This window comes from Dasypus novemcinctus, chromosome 16 (genome assembly GCF_030445035.2).
Source record: "Dasypus novemcinctus isolate mDasNov1 chromosome 16, mDasNov1.1.hap2, whole genome shotgun sequence".
NCBI lineage: Eukaryota > Metazoa > Chordata > Mammalia > Cingulata > Dasypodidae > Dasypus > Dasypus novemcinctus.
This window is the reverse complement of record NC_080688.1, coordinates 37,951,841-37,979,542: the sequence shown is the minus strand read 5'-3', so window position 1 is coordinate 37,979,542 and position 27,702 is coordinate 37,951,841. Positions and strand designations below refer to the sequence as shown.

The following is a 27,702-nucleotide window of genomic DNA, read 5'->3' as shown; positions in this document are numbered from 1 at the left end:
GAAGTTGGGGCTGTTTGTTAAAATGTACCATATGCCTCGTAATCTCAGCTATCTAAAAATATGGATAGAGAAAAAAGATTGGAAGAATGTATTCCAAAAAGCCTCTAGCAATTACATGTAATGTTTTCTTTAATGTTGATTATGCTTTCATATATTTTCTAAAGTTCTTACAATGCACAAGTATTAGTTTTATAATTTTAAGAAGAGGAAAATTATTTTTGTTCTGATAGGGGAGAATGATCCATCTAAAACTTGCCATGTTCTTTTAGCAACATCAAGCCGCCTGTAGCTCTTCAAACCCACTCTGCTCTTCCGTGCTTCAAGCCTTTATTCATGTTGTGCTTTTTCCCTTGAACACTCTCCCTGCCTTTCTTCCTCCTCCTCTGAACACACAGCTCACTTAGCTAATGCATTCACCATTCAGCTCAGTTGGCATCTTCTCTGGGAAGTCTTTCTTTTTCAAAAAATTGTATTTTTTTAAATTTTTAAATTTTTAATTTTATTAATATTTTATTCTATTTATATATAATCCCTTTGTCTTTACAATGATATTTTACATTTTCCATATCAATTTTACTCAATAGTAATAATAATGTTGATTTGATTACCTTGCTTTTATCCATATAATTGTTAGTATATACAAATATTTGGAACTAATTGATTTTCTCTAATATCTTTTCAATTATGTGTGGTGTCTTCTATTTGTTTTTTGTATTTTTTTAAGTAGAGAAATTAAACAGATAATTTAAGTACCAAAACTTTGTTGAGTGGCTAAGATGGTATTAATGACCTATGCGGTATGTTTTTGAATTGAACCAGACTTACATCCATTTTACTTACTTCATCAAACTATTGCAGTAGACTTGATCATTAGATGTCTCCTTCTTTTCTTCCATCTCTTCAGATTGCAACTTTCTCCTCAGTCTCTAGAAATTTTTAACTTTTCCATTTCATTATGAATATCAAAGAAACAAATTATATAAAATATACAAATATATCGGGAAAATGAGGTGATCATTTTTCAGCAAGTTTTCTTATTGTCTTTTATTTTTAAAGATACATAGATCACACAAAATGTTACATTAAAAAATATAAGCGGTTCCCATATACCCCACTCCCCTGTCTTTCTTGACCCCTCTTCTCTGCACACCCACGGCCAGGTTAGTTTCTGTTTCCCTAAGCCTCTTGGCACCGTGTTTACTACCTTCACAAGCCCCATCCTTTTGAATTTATATTCTCTCTACCTGTCTGCCTCCCCTCAAGTGAACGGAAGCCCCACCCAGGATCATTCATCTCTGCTTCCCCAATGGCTAGTGCACTGTCCATGGTTGGCGTTCTGGGAGCTTTGTTAAACAGAATGCTTAAATTATCCTGCCATGAGTACTGGTGAATGTCACCAAGGTTTCCCATAATCTTTCTCACACAGTTGATTATAAAAGGATCAAAGGCAACCTTCTCCTAGGTTCTTCCCAAGGCAGGCTTTGCCATATCCTGTACAAAGACAGTGTCTGATGGATGATCGCAATATTTTGTGTAAGAATGGTGGTCATGTGGGTGGTCTCCCTCTCTTAACGCGACCCTCTTGTGTCTGAGAAGCTGTACGTGGACTCACAGACCATGGGAGGCAGTCCAACTCCTTCACTTGATCTATGCCCTGGGGATGTAAGGGACTCATCCCAGGTCCCAGAGCTGGAATGGTCTTTCGTGCCCACATCAGGGCTAGGTAGGCAGTTCTATAAGACTTCAAATATCAGCTCTCCTCTTATTAGCACCAAGTTTCACTGTCTTCACTGAAGCACCAATTTCCAGCTTTGTTCAAGGTCTCCTTTGCTTTGTGCTCTTCAGAGTCCATTCCCTTTATTCCTTGGCCCACAGCCAGACTATATTACCCAGCCTCCCTTGCAGTTAGGTGTGGTCATGTGACTGAGTTCCTGCCAATGAAATGGGAGTAGAAGAGAGGAGCATCACTACCAAGCTGGCCCATAAAATCCTTCCATGGGTGACTCAGCATTCTCTCTCTTCCTCCATCTTCCAGCTAGCTGTCAACATCCAGGTTGACATATTAAACACAATAAGCCTCTAGCACCATGAGTCCCTGAGTGACTGTGTGAGCAAAGCAGTCTACTCCTATAGCCAAATTGTGTCTGGGCAAGAAATTAACTTTTCTTGCATTAAAGCCTCAGAAACTTAAAATTTGTTAGCAGTACTTACAGTTACTTAACTTATACCAGGCCACACATTTTCTAGGCTCTGGGCAGTAGAGGCCACCTAGTATGCAGTGCTTAATTTGTACTCTTCCGTAAAGTGATCCTTATGTAGGGTTACAGTTCCTTGAAGGGAGAAGGACTGGTAAAGTCTCTTCATCAAAACTTTTATTACATGAACCTAGAAAAAAAGTTCATTATCATTTGCTAGGCATTCACATACTCATGGCTGTGGAGATGCTTTCTTTCATTCCAAGACTAGAGTTGGCAAGTATTTTTTAAAAGGCCAGATAATAAATAGTTTAGGCTTTGGGGGCCATATACAGACTCTGCCATCTATTCTTCTTTGCTTATGGTTTTATTTAACAATCCTTGACAAATGTAAAAACGATTCTTAACTCATATGCCTTACAAAAATAGGCCACAGACCAGATTTGGCCTACAGGTCATGATTGCTGATCCCTATTTCATGAGAAAAACAACCTCATACTGCAATGCTGCTCTAGGCACTTTCCTAATGTATAGTAGATGCAGAGTCTCAAGTCTACCTCCTCCATTAGCATATGGACTCCTGGAGCAGAAGGAGTTGGACGCATCTCTGTTTCCCCAGGGCAATAATACAAACCTGCAGAGAAAATGTTCATGAGGAATTTTGTTGAAAATGACTGAATACACACAATTATGTATCCCAGAAGTTCAGAGGTCACAAAGGAGGTTGTTTGGGAAAGCTGAAGGGATCTCCTGACCGACTTGGTTCAGCCAGCTCCTCAGAGTAGACTGGACTATGTATACTGAAAGCGGGGAGGATGAGAGGGAGAGTAGAAAGAGAACAGGCTTTGGAACAAAAAAGACCTAAGTGTGAATCCCAGTGCCACCATTTACTAGACCTGGGACATTGGAACACCTTGGCTGGGTAACTTTCTGAGCCTCCATTTCCCCATCATAATGGGAGAAATTTAGTCCACATGATAACTCCATCTAAAGAAGACTAAACTATGTCTGGCATATAATTGATACTCCATAGATAGTAGCTGTGGAGACCCCCACCTCATGATCAAGGAGGTCCTCAGAGACCCCTGAAAGGCAGTCTTTGAGCTAGAATATCACAGTCCTCACCAGGTGTGGACTAGAGTAGTGGTTCTCAACCAGGGGTGATTTTACCCCAAGGAAACTGTTGGCAATCCCTGGAGATATTTTTGGTCATCACAACTGAGGGTGGGGGTGGGTAGTGCTACTGGCATTTAGTAGGTAGAGACTAAGAATGCTGCCAAACATCCTACAATACCCAGGACAACCCCCCTCCACAAAGAAGGAAGGAGGGAGGGAGGGATAAATGGCAGACAGTCTGAGTCCTACCTGTTCATTATTGATTCTCATTTTCCCCTTGCACATTGGTGACCCTTAGTGCAAGTACCTGCAACTCTCTGCCTTAGAACTTTTCTGGCTAAGGGAGTATGCTGGACTTGCACACAGGGCAAGACTGGAGATATCTGGGAGTTGATGCTCCTGGCACAACCCTCAGTATGGTGAAGAGGCCTTGGGGGATCACTATATGAGCTTCCTTGCCCCTAAGGAGGGAGGGCTCTCACATGTCCTACACCATCTCCCAGATGGCCCCAGTGGAACTGAGCCCAGCTGCCCACAGCAGCAACCCACTCATTATCACCCCCTACTGGTGCTTCCAGGGATCAACTCCCAAATAAATTACTTACATGCCAATCCCAATCTTAGGGCAGTAGGCTTTGAGGGAACCCAGCTGAAGACAAGCCCCTGTGGAGTGATGCACATCTGTCTCATTCCTGGAGTTCAACCAGTGTCTGTGCCTTTAGTAAGATGGTTCCCATGTCATCAATTGACTTGAAGCGTTAGAGCAATCTCTTGACACCCAATGTCGCTAACATGCTTACCCTGCAGGGTAGGACTTTTCTGGGAATTGTGGTGTGAATTCGTGGATCCAGGTGGCCTGTTCCCACTGCTTTGCTGGACATTTCACTGCGGGGAGCAGGTCCAGGCAGGCACTCTCCTACAGACTTGATGGAAGTGATGGAGTGTCCCTCTAGTATTTCCTAATCTGGAATCACAGCATATAATTCAGATATGGCCATCAACGATAGGGCAAATCTACACTCCCAGATGTCCCCACTGGCAGTCCAAAAACCATTTACTACCAGTTTTGGAACCCATGATATCTCTATGAGTGCGTCTGAGTATAATGTGTGGAGGGGGGCATATTTATGTATCTAAGGATGGTTTAATTAAGCTGATATTAAAATTAGTTTGAATTCTCGGAGCACTCTGGGGATGCAGCTTATGGAGCAACAGATGATGGGGGAAAGGCAGACGACGATTAAAATGTCACATGGGATAAATGCCAAAGCAGAGGCCCCACCCTGGGAGAGTTATGAATTGACTGCACCCCTTCTCATCTCCACCCCCTCAATCATTGCTGATGGGCAGAGGGAAACCATTTTCTGACATCTGGTTTTTGCAAAAGTCAGGCAGTAAACTCCTGGGGACGGGGATCTTATCTCGTGTAGTTCAAGAATGAGCACATGACTGGGTAGACTCAAGCAAGCCCTATTAGTACTGAACGCAATAATAAAAATAGCCCAACGTGGATATTTGATAAAGTCCCTGCAGTCAACCCAAACCGTCCTCGTGGTGCCTGAAGGGTCCTGGGCTTTCAGGCTGAAGCTTTGTGTCTAAGAGATGAGCACAAGGGCTGATAAGGCGGCAGCGTGAGTGGAAAGTCACACAGTAGTTCCCAGGATCCTGGAAAAACGGCAGTTAAATCAGAATTTTTTCCCCCTTGATGTTTGCTCTTGGCACCGAGTTCTCTTCAAACGAAAACTATGCCAAACATCTTGTATGAACACTTCCAGTCGACAAGTATGCGAACAATCCTTCTGTGGCATGCCAGAAGAAGGGGTGAGGAGAAGGGGAAGGGCCAGATCTTGGGGAAAGCACGCGGGGCCGACCCCTTCCGCGGGAGGCAGGAGCAGGGGCGCGCAGGGCGCGGGGGGCTGCCCGGCCGCAGCGGCCCCGCGGGGCTCCGTGACGCCAGGCCCACCCGGCCTAGCCCCTCGGTCATGTGCGGGGTTGGCAGTCACTGGCGCTTTCTCTCCTAGGAAAAAGTCGTAGGTGAATGCAGGTTTTGGGGAGCTGGAGCTGAGGGCTCCTGCAGGATGACCGACGGGAAGGAGGCTCAAGGGGTGGAGTGCGTGTCTGTGCGTAAACCCGCAGACGCGTGGGAGCCTGTGCACCTGTGCTCGTGGGCTTGTCAGAATGGCCATGGGATGGACACGGCTGTCTGTGTCTGGAGGAAATCTGCCACATAGGATTTCCTGGGGAAGAGCGTTCCCCGACTGAGCGAGAAAATCCTTTTCCCAGGCTTCGAGGAGCTGCGGGAGGCAGCGTGCGCCGCAGCCTCGCCGGGACCTGAGCGCTGCTGGCGGGATGCGCCCCGCGGGGCCAGCACCAGGGCACGGAGAGGAATGCCCGCAGAGGAAAAGCGAGCCCCACGACGGGCCGTCCCGGTCCCCAGGGCTGCTGGGCCCCGACCCTCCTCACCAAGAGCTTTCCGTCCCCGGCTGCAGGGGAAGCGGCCTTCTCAATTCCCAGAGCAAATTGTTCCTAGGCAAGGGCAGAATCTTAGGAGGAAATCACCTCATCCGCGAGTTCCTTTCCACTATTTTTCAGGGCTGCCTTCGGAGCCAATAATCTGTCATTCCTTGAATAAACAAGCACCTTATCATATCACAAACATTTATTTAACCCTTTTCTCCGGCACTTTTACCAGCAGGGGGAAAGAAAGTGCTTAGCAGGGCGGCCCGGAGCCTGTGGCAGAAATGCCAAATTCCCTGAACGATACAGCCAATCTGTAAAGTGTCAGCCGCCCCTTCTCTCTGCCTCCATAAAACGCCGGAGCCAGTCGCCCAGTCTCGAGTCCCGCATTCCCGCCTCCCCTTCCATGTCCTCCCCCTGCCCCTTCTCCATTAATACCCCTCGCCCCTTTGCAGACAGGCCCTTAATTCCATCCAAATGGAGTCTGGGCTAATTTGTTAGGTTCTTTAGGGGACTGATGAGGCGAAATGGAAGGGGGCAGAGGGACAGGCAAGCAGGCAAGGGAGTGTTTACATTCTCCTTTTAATGACAGCCCACTTGACAGACAGAGCTGGTGAGTCCCAGCATTTTTTAAAATGTGGGTGTGTGATTTTCAGAAGACATATTTTTTTGACGCTGACATCACCATTAAATGGAATGAGCAAAGTATGTAAATTTCTCAAAACTGCAATATCCATTTTCTCTCAGTGGAGGGATTCTGTTTTTCTTTTCTGGTGTTGCTCCCACACAATGGGGCCAAATCTTGTTCAGGACAAAGAAACATATAAATAGAACATGCGTTTGGTATGCAAGGGAACTCGTGGAGACCAGAGAGAGACTGTTTGGAAAGGCGTCTGAGGCTGCTGGAGGGATGGGGTCTTGGCTTGAGGGTTTGACTGACAGAATGTCCGCTTTTCCCCAAGGTTATAAGTCAGAAACTTCAAAACCCTCTCATTCTGGGGAAGCACTAAGAAACCCTGGAATGGGAAGAAATTTAAAAACAAGAATTCGAAACATCTGTGAGAGAGAGAGAGAATATGTGTGTAGTGGATAAAGAGATAGTGAAGCCAGTTTTCTTTTTTCTCCAAAGTTAAAGATGCTAAATCATAAGCAGTATCATCTATTCTGCATCATTTCCATGGCTACCACCTAGCAGCTAAAACTTCCACTAAACACATTTTCCTGTGTTATACATTTGTAATTGTTTTAGCGTCAATCAACCTCCAGCCTCACCCTCTGGTCTTATAAATGCACATTACAGCTCTAGCCAAAGAGACTTTTATCAGCGTTAAGTTTGAACAAACTAATGTGTGTAGGCCCTGAGCAGTTATTTTTGTTTCCAAGTCTGGACATAGAATCACTTGTTCAATTTCCTGCTGGGTTATGTCAAGCAGTTTTAACATGTAAATGTCTGATAAGAAGACTGACTAATTTTGCCGTCACTATTGTCTTAATTTTTTTCTGCTTCCTTTATTCTTTACTCTTTCTCCTTCATCATCATCATTTACCATTACTGATACTAAAAAGCATGGCCTTATTCATAATAGAAATGTCCTTAATAAAAACGTTCAGAACATGTTCTTATTTTAAGCTTTTTAAAAAACTCTGCATCCCTAACGTTTGTTTTGGTTAGGAAGTTTGTGCTTTACAACCTGAATTCAAAATAAATATGCCCCTCAGACTCCTTAAAGTAATGTCCTAGACATCAATTAAACTAACGAAATTAATTTTTAAACTGAAATCTAAAAAAATGAAACAACAACAAACAAACAAAAAAACAGTAATCCAAACTGCTGCCATTTTAATGATATTCTTTAACCAGTCTCAACCCTGCTTCAGGTACTGGAGCTTCCCGATGTCTAAGGTGAAATCCTAAAAGCCACTTGAGGTTTCCAAAACCTGCTCTGGCTGTAGGTAAATCCATCACTGTGGGGTTTTCTGTTTAGCAGCTCGATCAAAGCAGCAGATCTTTTCAAATAATTGTTAATTCTATGGCCAAATACACAGGAATAGATTGACTCAATGTAGACCCGTAGTCCAACATCTGGTACTGTTCTCACACCGGAACGTGTAAACCCGGCCTAAGCCAAGTCTGGCCCTGCATCAGCCCAGCTCGGGCTCTCAGTTAGGAATAGTCTTTAATGACTCAAAGTCCAAAGCCTGCCCTCCCTTTGGCTGGGAACAGAAACATAATCCATCCATTCTGGGGCTCTGACAGCAAGCCAGGTACGGCTCTGCTCCCTCGTCAGTACTCAGTGGCGTGTGGGCTGGGAGGCCCGGACCTCTCTGCCCTCAGTGCCTCGCCGTCCACTCCACCCTCCAGCCCCAATTCCTCCTCTGCTGCTCCTCCAACTGCCCGGATCTCTCAGATGCCCTTCACTTTAGAGACTTTTAAGATAACAAAATGTGAGACAAGATGCAAACTGCTTTGAAAATGATCGTTTCTTCATTTTGTATTCACTGATGATGGATTAGAGGCCCCTCCACGCTCCTTTCCCCACAGTGAACTTTAAATCCTTTCATCCATGGGGACTGAAGGCAAAGGATCTGGATTTTCTTTCCCAGCTGGCCCACTTGCCTGTCTGGCTTCTTTCCTCTTTGTTTGGATGCTCATCTTATGGTTCCTTGCCAATGTACAGATGCAAACTATTGTCTGATTATTAAAAGAGAAAAAAACCACACACACACAACACCCAAGCACACACTCGGCATCCGTGTCAACAAGGGGAGAACTGTCGGCATATTATAAAGTATGCATTCCCAAGCAGTCAACGAGAAGCCCTCTGCAGCTCCAGAAACTTTGGCTTTTTCCAAGGCTTTATTAAAAACAAATTTAGGCAAAAACAAGCAGGCTAAAAAAGATACACCTTCTGTGCTCTGAAGACTTTGCTCGGCAAACCTCGGTGGGCCTCGATCATCTTCAACACCTCCTCTCTATCTACGTTCACCATATTTTGTCCCCCAAAGACCCTCCTCATATAGTACCCCTACTCTAGTGGTCCTTGACCTCATGTTTGTTCTCCTTGACCCTCAGTGAAATGTGTTTTCCGTTCTAATCCTAATGAATCGAGTCATACTGGTAACTTACTGAAGAGGACAGAGCACTGGGCGAGGAGTTGGAAAATCTGATTTCAATCCCATTTCTGCTTGCTCGTTGCAAGACTCTGGATGAGAGTTTGCTCCCTGTTCAGTTTTCTTGTCTGCAAATTAAGGGGCTGGGTTAATTACATTCCTTCTATTTTTCCTCAAAAATTCATTTATTCCCTACTCTTTGCTAGACACGAGATTGAAACAGAAAATAGAAAAACAAGGTCTCTGTCCCCATGAAGCTTACAGAACAGTGGGAGATAAAAGAAAGAAAAAAAGAAAACAAAGTCTAACCAGCCTTGGAGCCCCAATGACCTTTGAATGTATAATTGATAATAGTCAAACGCATTGTCCTGATTTATTGCAGATCAAAGTCTTTAGCTAAAGGAATGGGTGCTCAGCATGAAATTTCAGGCATAGCTTTCATGGGGAGTAAGGGATCAGAAGGTCTTCATGGGTCTGGAAATTTAGGTGGACGCCTATGCCACCTCTTCTGAAGTCTGGACCCTGCCAGAGCCACCTCTATGTCCATACTGCTCACAGAGAGCCAGTTACCAGCAGCGACCGTTCACTTCCCACTTTTAACTGGGCTATTAGAAATAGCCAAGTGTGACATAAACTCTGTTTCGAGCTCCACTCTTCGGTGGAACTGTTATATTTTAGGGTTCTCTCCTCTCTTTTCACATCCATCCACATACTTCCTTCAGTGACTCATTTTTGTCAATAACGCCATGTACATGCTGCTTCTAAACACAGGACTGGCTTGTTTGAACAATCATCTTACTTGATCCATTTCTACTTGCAACTCCCAAAAGATTCTAGTGTAGTAAGACCTATGGGACTTCTGCAAATGCTTTCCCAAACACTTACCATACAAAATGAAAACCACCCCCAAAGAAGTCACCTAAAAGCTACCAATGAGTGAATGAGTTACCTAGTCTAGAGCTGAGCATTTGTTTAAATATTTCCTTTGCTCCAGCACCCATCCATATGACTGACACTTAATCCCAGAGTTTCGGGTTCAGTAAAATGCTTTTACTCATTTTGGGGCCATTAACTCAGCCATCAGGCATCAAGGTCAAGTCCTGAAAAATCACACGTTGCAGGTTGTTAGTCATTTGTTCTAGTTGCTGAACTTTTCACATAATGAAATTGGAGACTTTCTAGAAGGAGTTGAGCATGAACCATTTATTTCTATCAGGATTTTTGTGTGTGTGTGATAGAAAAACATTCTTCTGAGTCTCTATTTCAGGCAATATGACGACAAGGACAAAAGCTTTGCCACACAACCCAGGTCAGTGCTCCATTTGTGGGGCACCAAGAAATACATAGAATAATGAATGAGATGGAGTTCTGCCCATGTTAAGCAAGTAACACCTCCATTTATAAAGCCATTCAACCATAACTTGTTGAGTATCTGCAGCATCATCTCACACTAATCCTCCCTTGCCCCACTGTGATCCAGACACACTGCTTGGTTTGTGTGTTGGTTGATTTGTTATTTCCGGTCTTCAACTATGTCAAGCTCTTTCTTACCATATCGTACCTCATGTGATATTCCCTCTGCTACAATGTCCATCCCCACCACCACCATCGCCACCACCACCACATTCTTCACCTGGCTGATTCTCGTTTCTTGGTTTAAAGGTCTTTTCTCCAGGGAAGTTGTCTCAGTCTCTTTAGGAGCAGCTGGGTTCCCCTGTGTCTTACTCTCATAGCATTATATACTTTTTCCTTTGATGCTTTTATCACAACTTTATTTAAATAATTATTCATTCAGTTAATTTGTCACCAAGGGCAGGTCACACTTTCTGAAGAACAAGCATTTGCATAGATTCTTGTAGTAACAACTAGAAAAGTCAATAAATACTTTTCAATAATATAATTTATGTAGACAACTTTAGATTATCTTGTCAATGAACAATCCATTGTATAATATGAATTCAAATTTCTCAAATATAAAATTTTGTTGTCCGCAGATGCATTAGTCAGCCAAAGGGGTGCTGATGCAAAATACCAGAAATCGGTTGATCTTTATAAAGGGTATTTATTTGGGGTAGGAGCTTACAGATACCAGGCCATAAAGCATAGTTTACTTCCTTCACCAAAGTATATTTGGAGCAAGATGGCTCACGACTTCTGTGAGGGTTCAGGCTTCCTGGATTCCTCTCTTCCCAGTACTTGCTTCCTTTTCCTCTGTGTGCTTACTTCCAGGGACTCCAGCTTAAGACTCAGCATCAAACTCCAACATCAAAACTCCAGCATCAAGGGAAGGGGATGTGGCCCAGTGGTTAGGGCATCCACCTACCACATGGGAAGTCCACGGTTCAAACATCGGGCCTCCTTGACCTGTGTGGAGCTGGCCCATGCACAGTGCTGATGTGTGCAAGTAATGCTGTGCCACACAGGGGTGTCCCCCACGTAGGGGAGCCCCACACGCAAGGAGCGCACTCCATAAGGAGAGCCGCCCAGCGTGAAAGAAAGTTCAGCCTGCCCAAGAATGGCGCTGCACACACACAGAGCTGACACAACAAGATGATGCAACAACAACAAAAAGAAACACAGATTCCTGTGCCGCTAACAACAACAGAAGCGGACAAAGAAGAACACTCAGTGAATAGACACAGAGAACAGACAACTGGGGAAGGGGGGAAAGGGAAAGAAATAAATAAACAAATCTTAAAAAAAAAAAAAAAAAAACCCTCCAGCATCAAAAAGCCCAATTCTGTCCTTTGCCATGCCTTTTATCTGTGAGTCCCCACCCGCCAAGGGGTAAGGACTCAACATCTAATGACATGGTCCAATCAAAGCCCTAGTCATAACTTAATCATGCCCAGGTACAGACCAGTGTACAAATATAATCCAATATCTATTTTTGGAATTCATAACTATATCAGACTGCCACACTCCACCCTCTAAATTAAAAAAAGGCATTACAATATTAAAAAACCTTAGATCAGTAACAATGCAAGTACTTAATCATATCACAATCAATTTAAAGAAATACAGTTTGTCTTGCGGCAAAGTCTCACCTGGATGTTGACATCTGAAACTTACAAAACAATTTATCTGCTTCCAATACACAAATGGACAGACAAAGGATAAAAATTTTCATTACAATAAGGAGAAATTGGGAGGGAAACATAAGTTATGAGTCCAGAACAGTTCAATAAACCTGCAGGACATCCTCCATTTGATTTCAAAGTCTGAGAGTCATTTTTAAGATGATGATTTCTTCTCCTTGGTGCCTTATGGGAACCCACCCTTTCCATAGCTTGCCCAATGGCCATTTTCTTGGTTCTACCCTCATCCAGCATCTGGGTGTCAACCAAACCCCAGACCTCACCCTCCAAGAGCGTTGATTGCCACACCTTACCCAATCTTTAGGTTAAGAGCCTTAACCCCCCTAGTACAGTGACATGAAGACAACATTCCCCCAACCTTTGGCATACAGGCTAAACCTTCTCAGAGCAACAAGTTAACCAGCTGGCAGTCCCTAATCCATTGGGAACAGATCCACCCCTCTCAGACCTTAACTTCCCTAATGGCTTGAGGAACATGCTCCACCTTCTTTGCACCCTGGAATGGCAAAACTCTCCCCAAACATTGGGTGGGAACATCCACCCTCTTCAACTGCTCGGGCAAACTCACCCTCTCTGTACACATGGGTGGGTTTCCTCTCTTGGCCCAAGGTGATGCCTTAATTCCAGATCCCAGCTTCCATGGTTTTCCTCTGAAAGCTTTTTCTCCTTCAGTCTCTCCTTTCCATATCCCTTTTAGTCCAAACCGACAGTGGTTTTGTTCATACAGCTCTCTCAAAAAACTTGTTGGTTTGGCATGCAGGAAGCAGGGGTCCAAGCTATCAGACAGTAAGACTTACCACAAGTCTTTCTTAGATAACTGCATCTTCCATCCTGATGTACAAGTTCCAAGTTTAGTTAAGTCCTCCAGTGGGGCACTTTCATCTGGGAGCTTGATTTCTAGAGGCTTGGAATTTCCAGAATCTGTTTCTGTTTTCTTTGTGCCCAACAGTTCATTCCTCAGCATATCTCTCTCATCTAGCATTTTGCTATAAGCTGCAAGCAGAAGCCAAGCCGCATTCTCTGGGTTTACTTTGGAAATTATTTCTTTTTTTTTTTTTTTTTAAAGATTTATTTTTATTTATTTAATTCCCCTCCCCTCCTCCCCTCCCCCGGTTGTCTGTTTTCTGTGTCTTTTTGCTGCGTCTTGTTTCTTTGTCCACTTCTGTTGTCGTCAGCGGCACGGGAAGTGTGGGTGGAGCCATTCCTGGGCAGGCTGCTCCCTCCTTCACGCTGGGCGGCTCTCCTTATGGGTGCACTCCTTGCGCATGGGGCTCCCCTACGTGGGGGACACCCCTGTGTGGCAAGGCACTCCTTGCGCGCATCAGCACTGCGCATGGGCCAGCTCCACACAGGTCAAGGAGGCCCGGGGCTTGAACCGCGGACCTCCCATGTGGTAGACAGATGCCCTAACCACTGGGCCAAGTCCGTTTTCCTGGAAATTATTTCAGTTTAATGCTCAGGCTCACCATTTTCAAATTCTGCCTTCCGTAAAACATCAAGGGTTCATCTTGCTAAGTTCTCTGCAACTTTAAAACACGGATCACCTTTCCTCCAGTTTCCAATAATAGTTTCATCATTTACTTCTAAGGCATCATAAAAAGTCTCTTTAACATCCATATTGCTATCAATAGTCTCTTCAAAGTGATCTAGGCCTCTTCCATTAAGCACTTCACAATTCTTCCAGAAATACCCTTTATGCATTTATAAAACCATTCCAACATTTTGGTAATTGCAAAAGCACTTCCCTACTCCTTGATACCAAATTCTGTACTAGTCAGCCAAAGAGGTGCTGGTGCAAAGCACCAGAAATTGGTTGGTTTTTATAAAGGATATTTATTTGGGGTAGGAGCTTACAGATACCAGGCCACAAAGCATAGGTTACTTCTCTCTGGGCTTATGGATCCTCTCTTCCCAGGGCTTGCTTCTTTTTCCTCTGTGTGCTTACTTCCTGGGGCTCCAGCTTAAGACTTCAGCATCTAACTCCAACATCAAAACCCCAGCATCAAAAACCCCCAACTCTGTCCTTTGCCATGCCTTTTATCAATACCCTACTGACGTGGCCCAATCAAAGTCCTAATCATAATTTAATCATGCCCAGGTACAGACCAGTTTACAAATAAAATACAATATCTATTTTTGGAATTTATAACAATATCAAACTGCTACAGCAGTTAAAATGAACAACACCTTTCTGGTACTGTCAAGTGTGTGTACCAGTGCTGTGTAGCCCCAAATGACACTGAAAACCCTAGCGCCCACAGAGGCAGTCGGTGAGTAGCTCTCTTCACAGAATGGAGCACATTCTAGTTTGGCTGAGCCCAAAGCAAGTTGAGAAGTCTCTTCCAGTACTTTGAACCCCTTTTCCCCATATTTCACAGCTATAATTGGTATAGGTCTGTGATTACTGTGGAAATCAGACAAAAATGCTGCTCTGTAATAACTCAACAAAGTTTATCATTTTTCCCATGATATTGCAGATGGATCATGATTGTGCTTTGATTTTACAGAGACTAGAGATTCCTATCTCTGTTCCCACCTCATTCCCCATCTTCCCTCTCTGGCAATACATATTTCTGCTTTTGATTTTAGTTTTTGGTAGAAGTGAAGGTTGGAGGTATGAGTGGGTGAATGGGAAAGGGCCCAAAGTGAATACTTTAAAACCAGTGAGGCAGATTCTTTGATGGAGAACTCATATATATATACACACACACACATTTGGAAGAGATGATATAGGCACATGCTAAAACATTCCAAAGGTACCCATGGGTATGCAGTAAAAGTAACTCTTTCTCCCCCACCTGTCCTTAGGCCTGGGTCCCCACAGTACCAAGTTCTTGTTTATGCTTCCACAGGTAGTCCTACGCAAATACAAGCAAATATGTATACATTGTCCACAATGGTAACAGAGTATTCTCACCTTTCAGCACCTTGATTTAATCACCTGGTGATAAATCTTGATGCTTATTCCATGCTCTTATATATAGATCAGCCTCATTCTTTTTAACAGCTGCAAAAGACTCCATTGTAAGGATGTATTTAATAAGTTCCCTATAGACAGAGATCAAGGTTTTGTTTTAAAAATGTCATAATGAATAAACTTAAACACTCCTTTTCATATATTTGTGAATGTATCTGTAACAGATATTCCTAGATGTAAAACTTCTGGATCCAAGGGCTTGCAATTTAAATTTTGATGTGTAGAAGGAAGAAAATTGTACCATGTTACCTTCTCACCAGCAATGTATGAGAGACCCTCTTTCCTTACATCCTCACTAACATAAGGTACTGTCAAATGTCTTCTTTGCCAATCTGATGAATGAAAAGTAGTATCACATTTTAGTTTAAATTTGCATTTCTCTTTTTATGAATGGAGTTAAGTATCTTTTCATATGTTTAAAAGCTACGATGGTTAACTTCACACTTTACTTGGCTAGGTTATGGTGTCCAGTTCTTTGTTCAAGCAGGCACTGATCTGATTGCTACTGTGAGGATATTTTGTAGATGGATTTATATAATCAGTCAGTTGATTGCATCTACAGTTGTGTGTATTTACAATGAACACAGCAGATTACCCTCAGCATGAGGGGAGTCTCTTCATTCAATGATTTGGAGCGCTTAAAGTCAGAACTGAGGATTTCAGAAGTCAGTAAGAAATATTTCTGCCTTTTCTTCTGCCAGCCAGTTTCTCCTAGGAAATATAACTTCAATTTTATCACTTTCAACCTGGCAGCTTGCCCTACAGAATTCTAATCTTTCAATCCCCATGGCCATTTGAGCCAATCTCTATAAACAGTTCTGTTTCTCTAGAGAACCCTAATACAAAAGCCATTTTAATTTTATTCTTTTGGCAAAGTGTTTTATAGATTTTGCCATTTTACATTTGATTATTATTTTCACATTGATTTATATAAGTTCTTCACACTTCAAGGAAAATTTGTCTCTTATCAGTAATGTGAGTTGCACATGCTTATCCTGGTTCATTATTTTTTATTCATTGATGATATTGTGTAATACATACTTCATATATTTTTTTTAGGTAGGAAAAGTTTCTCAGGTTTTTGTTATACATAAAATATCTTTGCTACCTTTGACTTTATTTTTAAAACACATTGTTTTTTCTTCTAGGACTTTTTCATCTTTTCTCCCTTTCTAAATCTCGTGTCCATGTAGAATTTAATTGGACTAATACATGAGGTCAGAAACCAAGTATATACTTTTTCCCAGAGGCCTATATATTTCAGTATCATTTACTGACTAAGCCATCTTTTCCCTATTGATTTGAGCTGCCTACTTTTGTCATACACTAAATTTCCATATATCTTTGATTTGTTTCTGGTGTCTTTATCCTAATACATGGATCTATCTGTTTATTTGTGTACCAGTACCATGAGGTATTAATTGCTATCACTTTACAATGTAGTCTGATATCTGGTAGAACCACATGTACTCATTAATCATCCTCCACTCCAACAATGGCTGTTTATCTTTGTCTGTAATATTCTGCAGTTTTCTTATGATGGCTTGTGAATTTATTTTCATTTATCTGACTTTAAGACATATTATTATCTTAAATATAGATAATAATCAACCCACTGCCCCATCCTATTTTCCTCTCTCCTTTTGAAATATAATTTACACTTTTGGTAAACCTTCTCTCTCTATCCTCCATATCTCCTAACCTCTCTTTCTCTTATTTTCCATTTCTTTGCCTCTGCACTACAATTCTGTATAATTTATTAGCACTGTCTTCAATCTTATAATTCTCTTCTCCAATGTGTCTAATCTGCTGCCAAGTCCATCCATTGAGTGTTTAATGTCTGTTACTGTATGTGGTTGAGTTATGTACTCCCTCAAAAGACATAAACATCATCTCAATCCACATTCCTGTGGATGTGAATTTATTGGTAAATGAACCTTTTGAAGATGTTAGTTTTAGTTAAAAATTGAGGTAATTGACTCAGGATGGGTCTTAATTCTTATTACTAGAGACCTTATAAAGAGAAGAACCTGGAAACCAGAAATCAGAGAAAGCCACGAGGAGGAGCCAGATGCTAGAAGCCAGCAGGAAACCAGAAGAGCAGACACAAGGAGAAAGAGAGCATCCTGTGATGGGAGGTGGAGAAGCAAGTCAAGGAACCCTAAGGATTGTGGCAAGTCAGCACCAGAACACTACTGACTTTGGAAGGAAGCAAGCCCTTGAATTTGCTTGCTGTTCAAGGTGTTTGTCATAGCAGCCTGGCAAGCTAAGATACTGTATTCTACATTTCTAGACATTCTATTTGGTCGTTTTCAAATCTGCCATGCCACTTTTTATTGCTTCCTACCCCTTGCAGATATTTTAAAGCTTATCTTCATTTATTTAAACCAAGTTAGCATAGCTGTTTATAGTGCAAATCTAATCATTTAAATCCTTAAAGTTGTGTGAACCTCCTCTGATATTTTTTGTTTTTGTTTTTGTTTTTTTTGGTGGTTGGTTGTTTTTTTCTTTCTTTCTTTCTGGCACTAGCTAACCATGCCTTACTTTCAGGTGTGTTTGGTGGTTTTTAACTGCACTGCTTTCTGCCCTTGAAAATCATTTTTTAAAAATCCATGAGACCTTGAATGAAAGTACCTGCCTTCAGAGATTATTAGCTTGATTCTGCCAGGTTCTTGGAAATACGACAGTTTGGTACTATTTCAAACTAAATTCAAAAGTTGAAGTTTCTTGACCCATTCCAATGACACGCATTTGGGCTGCAAATACCTGCAAATACTCTCCAAGGATTTAATGGCAACATCCTATTCAGGGACAGGTTTTCCTTTCTTTTCCCTGCTTTGCTTGGTATCAAGGCAACTCTCCCCATGGTCCCTTGGGCTAGGGGACAGGGGAGGAGGTGTACCTCTAGTTCACCCTTACCCTGAGGGCAAAGCCCTGGGAATCACAGCTTAAGGTTGAGTGAGGGTCTCCTATGACAGCCCCCACTACCCTGGGTGAGCCCTGACCTTTGACAGCTGTCTTCTTCATTCTGAGAGGCTATCGAAACCAAAGCTTGGTTTTACAACTCAGTTTTCCATGGAAAAGTGTCAACAGCAAAAACGAATCACTTGGTTTTTAAGTGTTATCCAAATTTTAGTTGTTTTCGGTAGGAAGTTTGGTCTAAATAACCTACCCCACTCTTCCCAGAAATGGAATCATGCCTGCTGATTTTTCTTTTAAACTTTAGAAAAAAGTTTATCTAGCTTTTTTTAAAAAATCCTGTGTTTTTATTGGCTTTACATTACAGTTATAGATATCTTTAGAAGAATTAAATTTTTTGCTGTATGTCTTCCTATTCAAGAATAAGGTATGTCTTTCCATTTCTTCAAATCTTTTTTTCTCAAATTGCAGTTTAAAGTTCTCATCTTCTACATAATACATAATCTACATGTTTGTTAAATTTTCACTTTTTGGTCAAATTTATAGCTGTTTTATTTCTGTTATATTATTATTAATATTAAACCTTTAAATTTTTTCAGAGCTTTGCTTTAGATTATCCCATAGATTCTGATATTAAATATTTTCATTTTCCAGGTGTTATTATTCAAATAAATCCCTGATATTAGAGCTGCTCAAGAAAGAGTATATTAGTATTATCCAAATGGCAGAATTTTTTTTACCCCTGGTTTTATGATTAATTTCTAGATGAATTGCTTTCTGATCAGAGAAACTTTTCTGTACTCATTTCGATTTTTGGAATTCATCTTTGTGGCCCTGTGTATGGTTAATTTTTGTGACTATACAAAGGTAGTTGGGAAGTATATTCTGTTTTCAAGGTATAGATTCCCATATGTAAAAATTAAATTGACTTCATTAAAGGTATCATTTTATGTCCATTTGCAAAATAGATGGGAATTGGTCCCATTTTCCTCAGTTTTTGGATGTTCAAAAATGTTTGTCTTCTGCTTTTTTACTTGGAAATGATTTGGCTGGGTATAAAAGTCTTTGCTCATATTTTGTAGACATTGCTCAAATCTCTTCTAGTGCTAAGTGTTGCTGTGGTGAAGCTTAAGACCAGTCTGATATTTTCAATTTCTTGTTGCCAGGAAATCCAAAGGATTCTTTTGTATCTTGAAAGTCAAATAACCCTTTTTTCTAGGTATCTCTCAATATTGAATACTCTGCTAATTTTTCCTGCAGCAGCCACTCCTTTCAAATCTGTATATTGGGTCTTTCATATGTGGAAAGCTTTAAAGATTTATTTGTTAATATATTATTCCTGTTTCATACTTTTGGTTGGTTTTCTTTTTCAAGACTCAAAAAAAAAATCAGGTATAATTTAAGTCTTTATCTGCCCTTCATATCTATCATCTTACTTCTAATCCTTCATAAACGTTTTGCTTATTTCCTTTTAATTTCATTCATTTTTCTCATTCCAATCCTGTGGGCCCTTGGCTTGTTTCCAAAAGATTCCATCTCATTTCTGTTGCTTTCGGTAGTCTTCATTTCTAAGTCATCTTCTTTGCTAAGTTCCTGTTTCACCTCCTGCTGTATTGCCAAATATTTCCTGAGCTATTAAATATGTTTCTTGAGCTCTTGTTTATTTAAAGGTGACTGCTTCATTAAGGTTTTGTTTGTTTGTTTAATTCATGGCAGTATGTTGGGTCATAAATTCCAATGGTTTTGTGGAAATATATTTCTAGTGAACCTTTTCTCTAATTTGCTTTTCTCAATTTTCATCCTTTTTTCACGTATAGAGACTGTGCTGGTTCCCTCTGGATTATTCATCTTTAATTTAGGTGAGATCTTTCTGGATCAGCTATATGCAAGTTATGTTTGTGATTCTCCTTAAATATAATATAATGCAGGTGAGTGAAAATTTTTAGGTTTTCTTTTCCTTAGCTGACAGAGGTTGGCAGTTGCAGGGGTGCACACAAGGAAATCTCTCTCCTCTCCCTGCCTCACCAATAGACAAAATACAGAACTTTTTTACTGAGTAGCTGAGTACCTCCTGGTTTTCTTCAACTGTGATCACATAACACTTCCCTTTAGAATAGTGGTGCTCAAAAACAAGACTGAAGTTGATCTGCAAGCACCATACATATTTAAGTATTTGTGATGTTATATATCTAGATAGATATCTAGATTTATCTATCTAGATAGATAAATAGATAGATAGATATGCATAGATGTATCCCTTGTTTCCATCACAGAAATTAAAAGGATAACTTCCAAATGAAAAGATCCTTGTGCTTGTTTTTTGAAGCATCAAAGCACTACTGATCATTAAGTGCCTACCATTGGGTATATCTTATTCACTCTTTATAAGAGCTCTGCACAGCAAGTATGACTAGCCACCATTTCAGATGTAGCGCTTAAGACTCAGAAGGTTGAGAACTTGCCGAAGTCATACAGCTAGCTGGGACCAACGCCGAAATTCAAACACAGGACCCCAGAGCCTGTGCCTTCTCTCCTCTGCTGCACTTTCCAGGGGCTATGCTGGCAGCTACAAGGACAGGGGGTTGGGCAGAACCTTAGGACTCTGTAGGAAAGCAACACTGGTCCTGAGAAAGGGCCCCAGGTCTCAGAGGGAGACTTGCCCAGGGAACGAAGGGTGCAGGGGGCTCCATGCCTCACTCCTTTAGCCCTCGATTTTCCATCACCGGCAGACAGCTGCTTGAAATACTATAGCTCCAATCCCCATGACCCTCTTGGAATTCCTCCAGCACCCCCAGGGCCTCACAGTCCCAGTATGGGAAATTCTGCTTCAGAGGGATGTTATGAATATTAAATAACAAGTGATTATAAATCTTTTGGCAAACATACAGACCTATAGAAATGTTAAATAACCGTATGTTCCCATTTAAATTCATTTATAGCTTTTGGATGGAACTAAGACATTCTGCCCCTTGCTCAGGGCTTATAGTATTCAATATTTGTAAAGAAGTCATTAGCCACCTCTTACCCAAGGCATAGGGAAGTTCTCTTTGTCTTCATGCCATCTGCAGCAGAGGGGTTTTTTTTTTTTTGGTCTGCTCTGATTCCCTGTTGTTGGTGGGGTCTGTTACAAATAACTTGTAGTTACACAATTTAGTCCTTACTGAGGCCTCATCAATTCACCATTTCTCTGAGGGTATTTACAGATCATTAATAATCTAAGTTCTATTCCATTGGCCTTCATCTTGGACAACCAGGTTTAACACAATTCCTTTCCACGTGTTTCCATTTTGTTACACAACAACTCCCACTTGTCCCCAAATCAGTGCATATATCTCCAAAATCCAATTATCCACATTAACTGCTCTCTGGATAAATGATAGTCATAAGTGTTCCAAGAAATGTTAGCCTTAATAGCTTCATCATCATTTAGAGTTTCAAGTTCGTCTAGAGACCCTTTTACTAGAGTTGCCACAAAAGAAGACAGTTTTAACTACTTTGAAAGTCTGTATTCTTTTCTCATTCCACCCTTTCGGGGAAGTTCCAAAGAACATAAAGGAAAGGTGGATAGTTACGGAAGACCCAAATGAAATGAGGTCCCTGGTTATCTACAAGCCGGATCATCAACCCTTAACTTCCCTGAGTTTGAGTCATTTTCCGCCATGTTCTCTCCAATACTTTTTCAAAACTCTCCTCACTGCAGTGCTACTGAATACTTGCCACTGCTCTGGAGTGCTATTAAACTCCGATGATCCGTCAGGAGGGCGTGTGGAGGCCCTCTCCTTACACCGGCATCTTCCAGGGCGTTATCTCCTCCTCACTGATACTGTCCTCAGAGGTCCTTTCCACTCAGGATTTACACCCCACTCACAGGTAGGTTTGTGCCGCACCCCCTAGAGCACCAATAAAAAGCTTCTGGGGCTCTGAAATGCCTCAGCAGACCCCTCTGCATCTTGATAAACCATGTTAGCGCCTAGATGTTTTAAAGCAATCAAGTCTTCACTTACACACTTTAAGTATTTGTAGACAGCTTTCACGGCTCTCGGTCAGGCAGCTGGGTAACCCAGTCTCTCCCTCTTTCAGAAAATGTTCATTAACGATATTGATGCTGTTTGAAAAGGTCTTTGGTGGCACTGAACAGGCTCTGATTCCCTTGTTATCAGAAATGGAGAGTTCACTTGCCTCTATCCTGCACATGGAGAAGACTTTCCTCTTCCTCGCAGAAACTCACAAATGGCAGGGCACTCATCAAGTGACAATCATTTAATAACCTTTTATTCAATGGGCTTTTTTCTAGGAAGATGTCTTCTTTTTTTTGCTTCCATATTTCTCTTTGCTCTTATCTTCCAGGAAAAGAATCTGCACTTTGTAGCAAATTTCGCCACAGCAAATTTTAAACAGATTCCACTGTGAATTCCTCAAGGACAGCAACTATATTAGTTATTCCTGTGTGTTTGTAGAAAGAGACAGGAGAGCGCCAAATGTATAAGTGAGTGAATGAATACAGGAATAAATAGACAAGAAACTACGAAAGAAAAACATCAGCAAATGCCGTACATTGTAGACATGGTATAATTTTAAAAGAAGAAGGAAAATCTGGCTACATTTCCGCATTCACTGCCGATGTTGTATTATGGCTAAGATAAGCCTTAAAAAGGGCAATGACTGGGAAAGTCATGCAGCAAGTGGCTGGCTTCTGAGTCATACAGACGTAGACCTGAATCTTGGTTCTGTCATTTCCTGACCTCCTTAACCTCTCTGTTTTCTCTTCTGTGTGAGGTAGGTCGTAATACCCATAATAACTTTAGGAATCATAATAGCAACGATGTTGTAAAGGGCTTGTCATCCTGACGGGCACAAGGAAGTACTTAACAAATGTTATAATTATCACTGGATGGCATCCTAGCAAGGGTCAAAGGGACGAAATCTCTGCTTTTGGGTTAATATGTGCTGTGTACGTCATGGATCTACTTGCTCATAACTCTTAATTCTTAGATCCTATGTTTATTTATCCTTAATGTTTATTTTACTGAAGTGATTTCAGTACTGTTTTCAAAATGGGCAATCATGCCCCGTGTTCTCCAGGCAGGGGTGGGGATGGATAAAGGTCATGCTAAGTAACCCCTTAGCTGTGTCTTTGACCACCCTTTGGACGACAGGTTTGAAGACTGAGGTGAGACAGGGAGACCATTCAAGAGGTAGGCAAAGTCCTCTTTACTACAACCCTCTGTTTTTGACAAGGCAACTGCCTTGGAAGTATGAAAATAAAGATGAGAACTCCCACAATCAAAGAAATATCTCAACATCAGTAAGAAGCTGGAGAAAGGCAAGTGAGCATTTGTCAAATTCTAAAGGGCATCATTCAAATACCTCTTCTAGAATTTCTCATCTGACGTTGGAAAAAGATCCTTTGAATCCTTTGTGCCAATAAAGCTTAAAGGGCCCCAAAAGGCATCTAAGGCATGATGACACCCTGAGGCCTGTGAATGCAGGTCCCTCCCTGCTGTCACATCAGAGCAAAGACACAGGGAGACTGGCCCCATACTGTCACACCAGCATTGGGTCTAGAATAGAAAAGACAGCCAGGAGAGTTTCCCGGGGCAGGGAAAGTAGGAAGTAGCAGGACTACTCAGCCGAGGGATTTGGGGACAGAGGCCGTAATATGATTAAGAAAATAATGAATCCCTGTGTCAATCAGCATTCTCCAGAGAAACAAGTATATATATATATATGAAGAGGTTTATTACGAGGAATTGGCTCACACACTTGTGGGGGTGGCAGGCCAGAGGCTGGAAATTCCGGTAAGAGAAATGGTAAATTCTTGAGTCTGAATTCCTTAGACTGGAAACACAGGAAGGAGGGGAGGGTGTAGTCTTGAGGCATAACTCCTTCCAATCCCCGGCACCCTCATTCTTGCCATTAAGGCCTCCAGCTGATCAGTGAGGCCCACCCATAATGTGGAGGGGAATCTCCTTTACTTCAAGTGAACTCATTGTAGATGCTAGTCCCGTCTATGAAATCTTCCTCAGTAAAAACTAGACCAGTGTTTGACCAAACAACTGGTCGCCATGAGCGAGCCAAGTTGACACATGAAATGAACCATTGCAATCCCCAAACGAACAGTTGTTGGCCAGGGAGACCTCAAAATGAAATGATGTTTGCACTTCAGTGTCGATGGCCTCAGCCAGAGCTGGGGCATCTGCCCAAGCAGGACTGCTGGGCGGGCTGGGTTCCCAGGAGCTGCTGCGAGCAGAGGGTGCTGGAAACAGCAGGTGGAGAAAGTGTTGGGCCAGGCCCCTACTCAGCTTTATAGGAATTATCTCATTAATCCTCACAAAAACCCCAGGAGTCAGGTACTTTGTTATCATCCCCATTTTACAGACTTAGAAATACAGTCTAGGGATATTAAGTAACTTGGTCAAGGTCAAGCACAATCGGGGTTCAAACCCCAGCGCAGGGAGGCCGTGCTATCAACCACCAAGCTACCCTGCCTCCTGTAGGTGGACCTCAGCAGCTCTGAAACATGGCAGCTCTGGGAAGTGAGCTTGGGAAATAGGCACATATGCCCTGGGCCAAGATGAATCAAGGTCATGGGAGTGTCTTTCCTGCCGGAGCATGGCCACGGTAGGTGGAATATGGAAATTTCCTATGTGTTCCTGGGGAGGTAGAGGGAGACATGCCATCAAGGAATAAAGGTGGACCAATAAGGAGTGTGCGTGGCACACACAGACACCTATCCACGCAAATACACTCACCTGTCCACGAGAAGCCCCAGGTGAGCCAGAAGCTGTGTTCCCGCTTCTCTTTAGAGTCATCTTTTCCCTCTTTAACAGTTTTAACCCCTGCCCAATCCCATGGTTAACACATCATTACCTCTGCCCTCACCACCCTCACCTGCCTCACCCCCCAAATCCTGGCTACCCAGTTCGAGCGTATTCTTCCTAGTACCTATACATCCAGATTTCCAGTGCTTTCAATTTCTCCTTGTCCTGTGAAAGCTGCTGAACCAGAGTCTTGCTACATAATTGTTATACCTGTACGCTCAAAATCCCAGTTTTGAATCCACAGCAAGTATCTTTTCTAAAGACTAACATCAAACCACAATAGAAAAAAAGAACTTAGCACTGAATAAAAGAGGTGCCCTTTTTAAAATAAAATTCCATGAACTCTAGTGTCAATCTGACTTGGGGAAACATCTTTCCATCAAGCTCTTATATTTTCTGAACTTTGACACTTCAAGTAATGGTGATCACTTTACAGTTTCACCTCTTCCAAATGGGATTTTGCAATTGAGAGATCAAGCTTGTTGCACAACCATATTAGCAGTTAATAAATTAAACACCCTCCTTGCCTGCCATCTTTCTGAGCAGGGCTGATGGATCTAAGTCCCCCACAAAATTGGGGGGCGGGGCTTATTTCTGAGGTTATTCTTCTGGAGCTATAAGGTCTGGATTCCACACGAAGGCTGTGCTGCTCCCAATAAGGGTCTGAGATTCCCAGTGATATAGGTCCTTAACCTCTTCTCTGAAGCCTGGGAAACAATGTTTCAGAAATGTTTTAGATTTCAGAGAAGAAATGATGGTCATATACTGTATATTACATAACACCCCCCAGTGGGTCTGGAGCAGCAAACACATAAATTTTTCTGCAGTTAAGTATATGAATATTCACTTTAAGTGGAGTAAGCATAAATGATAAATAGCCAGCAGCAGTTCAGCTCAGCCTCTGCCTTAGATGGAAGCAGCCTTTGTTGCCAGAAGAGTTACCCCCAAACCTTTTGGTTTTCAGAGGTTTTTGGATTTGGGACTTAATAGATAAGAGATTGTAAATGCAAATACCTGCCATTTGTTGAGCTTCTTACCCTCTTGTTTAATTCCAAGAGCCCTCCGAGAAGGTACCCTTCTCAGCTTCCTTCTGCAGATGAAGAAACTTTGATGTAGAAAGTTTTGGGAAATTGGTGGAGCTAGTAAAAGGATTCAAGTCTAGGCAGGTCTGGGCCTGTGTGATTCCCGCCCCCCAGGGAAGGGACCCAGCCTGAGGGACTTTTTTTCTTAAGGCGGCACCTAGCCGTCTCCCCTGTGGGACAGGCCGGCTCCCGGCTCCTCGCCTTCCCAAGCTTTCCTCCCTTCGCTTGAGCTCTTAGAGCCATCAGGCTGACACTGATCCCCTGCTATTTATGCGGGGCCTCTCTAGCTTTCTTGCTAAAGATATTTTTAAAATAGTCTGGGGCCCCAGACATTCTTGAAGCAGTCATTTCCTTCCCTTCCCGTTTATTAATGGGCTTATTTCTTCCTACTCCCCAGTGTTCCTCGGAGGCCCTGGTGAGAGGCCTGTTTATTGCCGTTGGCCGACACTGCCTCTCTCCTCCTCTACCCCCACCTTTATCTCCTCCGTGCCAGCGGGACTAACCTTTGCGCCCGTCCCCCTTTCGCCGCCCTTCTCCCACTCTGCCTTTTCCTGGGGCGGGCCTTGCACCCCGAGCCTGCTGGGTGCCCCTGGCCTCCCGGTGCTGGCCGGGGAGACGTCTCACCCTGGCCGCCAGGGTTCCTTCTTTGTGGGAAGGAGCGAGTGGTTTTCGTCTTTCTTCTCCGCAGGGCACAGCGCTGAGCGCACCAGCGGGCGGGCACTGCGCCCGGGCGCTCTAGGTCGGTGACGGTGATCGGCCAGCACGACAGGGGCTGCAGCCGACTGGGCTTCTGCGCTCCCAGACCTGTCCAGAGACTTTTCGTTTCACTGGCTGAGAGTGGGCAGGCCAGGGCTTAACCATCAGCTCCCGGCTGTGCGACCTCCTTAGCAAGTTCCCTTAACCTCTTCTTCCTTCCTTTCTTCATCATGAAAATGTTGATTTTTTTTTTAAATACTTACCTTCCCATGTTATTTCTCATTAGATTACTCCACATCTAAAGAGTAACTACTGCTGGCTGTCCCAAGGAAACAGACACACTTTTAGGTTGGTCGAGAATGCTTTTGGTGCTATTAATAAAATAAATTTTACAAAGTTCTAACTAAATTTGGGGTAAAGCTTATTAAGCCATCAGACTTAATTCCCTGTGTTAAAAAATTCGGGCCGTCTGAAAAACATTATAAGGAGCTTTTGTTGCAGAGTACACCCGTGGAATGGAAGTGCTATGCAAACTAAAACATTTAATGGTGTTATTAATCCAAATACCTTACCACAGTGGTTGTTTCTTTTGGAAGAGGGTAGATAAATCTAAGACTGTTTGGCCTGAAATAGGCGGATACTGAAGACAAGTGATTATTTCTCCTACTTGTTCAATCAGTAATAAATGTTTATTGCATGCTTAATAAGACAGAAAATGACTGCTGTCCTTATGGAGCTATAGTCTAGCAGGAAAGAGAAAATTAAATAATTACACAAATAAGGATAGAATGTAATTGGGATTAGTGCTGTGAATCAGAGTGCAGAGTGCTCTGGGAATGCTTGATGGAGCACCTAACCTAATCTGAGGAAGTGACATTTAAGCTGCAGTATGAACATATTGTCAGGTAAAAAGCCCTGAGATGGGGAAAGAGTTTGTCATATGTATTGAAAGGGGTCAATGTCCCTGGAGGATTGGGTAGGGACAAATAGAAGAGCAATAAATGAAGCCAGAGAAGTAAACGGTGTCCAGGTCATATAGAAGTTCATAGGCCGAACAGAGGACCTCAAACTTTACTCTGAGAGCAATTAGTGGTTTTTAATAGAAAAATGACAAATGAACAAATTTGTGTTTCAAATTGAGATACAGTTTACATGTAATAAAAAGCACACATCTTAGGTGTTCGCTTGGATGTGTTCTGACAATTACATGCACTCACCCAAAATAAGGCA

General features: G+C 42.4%; 1 long non-coding RNA gene across 1 annotated transcript in view; it reads right to left on the bottom strand.

Annotated features, from left to right (window-relative positions):
• LOC131273669 (uncharacterized) overlaps window positions 1-26,490 on the bottom strand; it is a 50,153-nt gene extending 23,663 nt beyond the window's left edge. The window contains exons 1-2 of the long non-coding RNA XR_009180946.2: window positions 26,280-26,490; window positions 25,709-25,784 (exon numbers count right to left, since the gene is read on the bottom strand). This is a non-coding gene — a long non-coding RNA (uncharacterized lncRNA). The remainder of the gene's footprint in view (window positions 1-25,708; window positions 25,785-26,279) is intronic.
• Window positions 26,491-27,702: the final 1,212 nt, after the last annotated feature.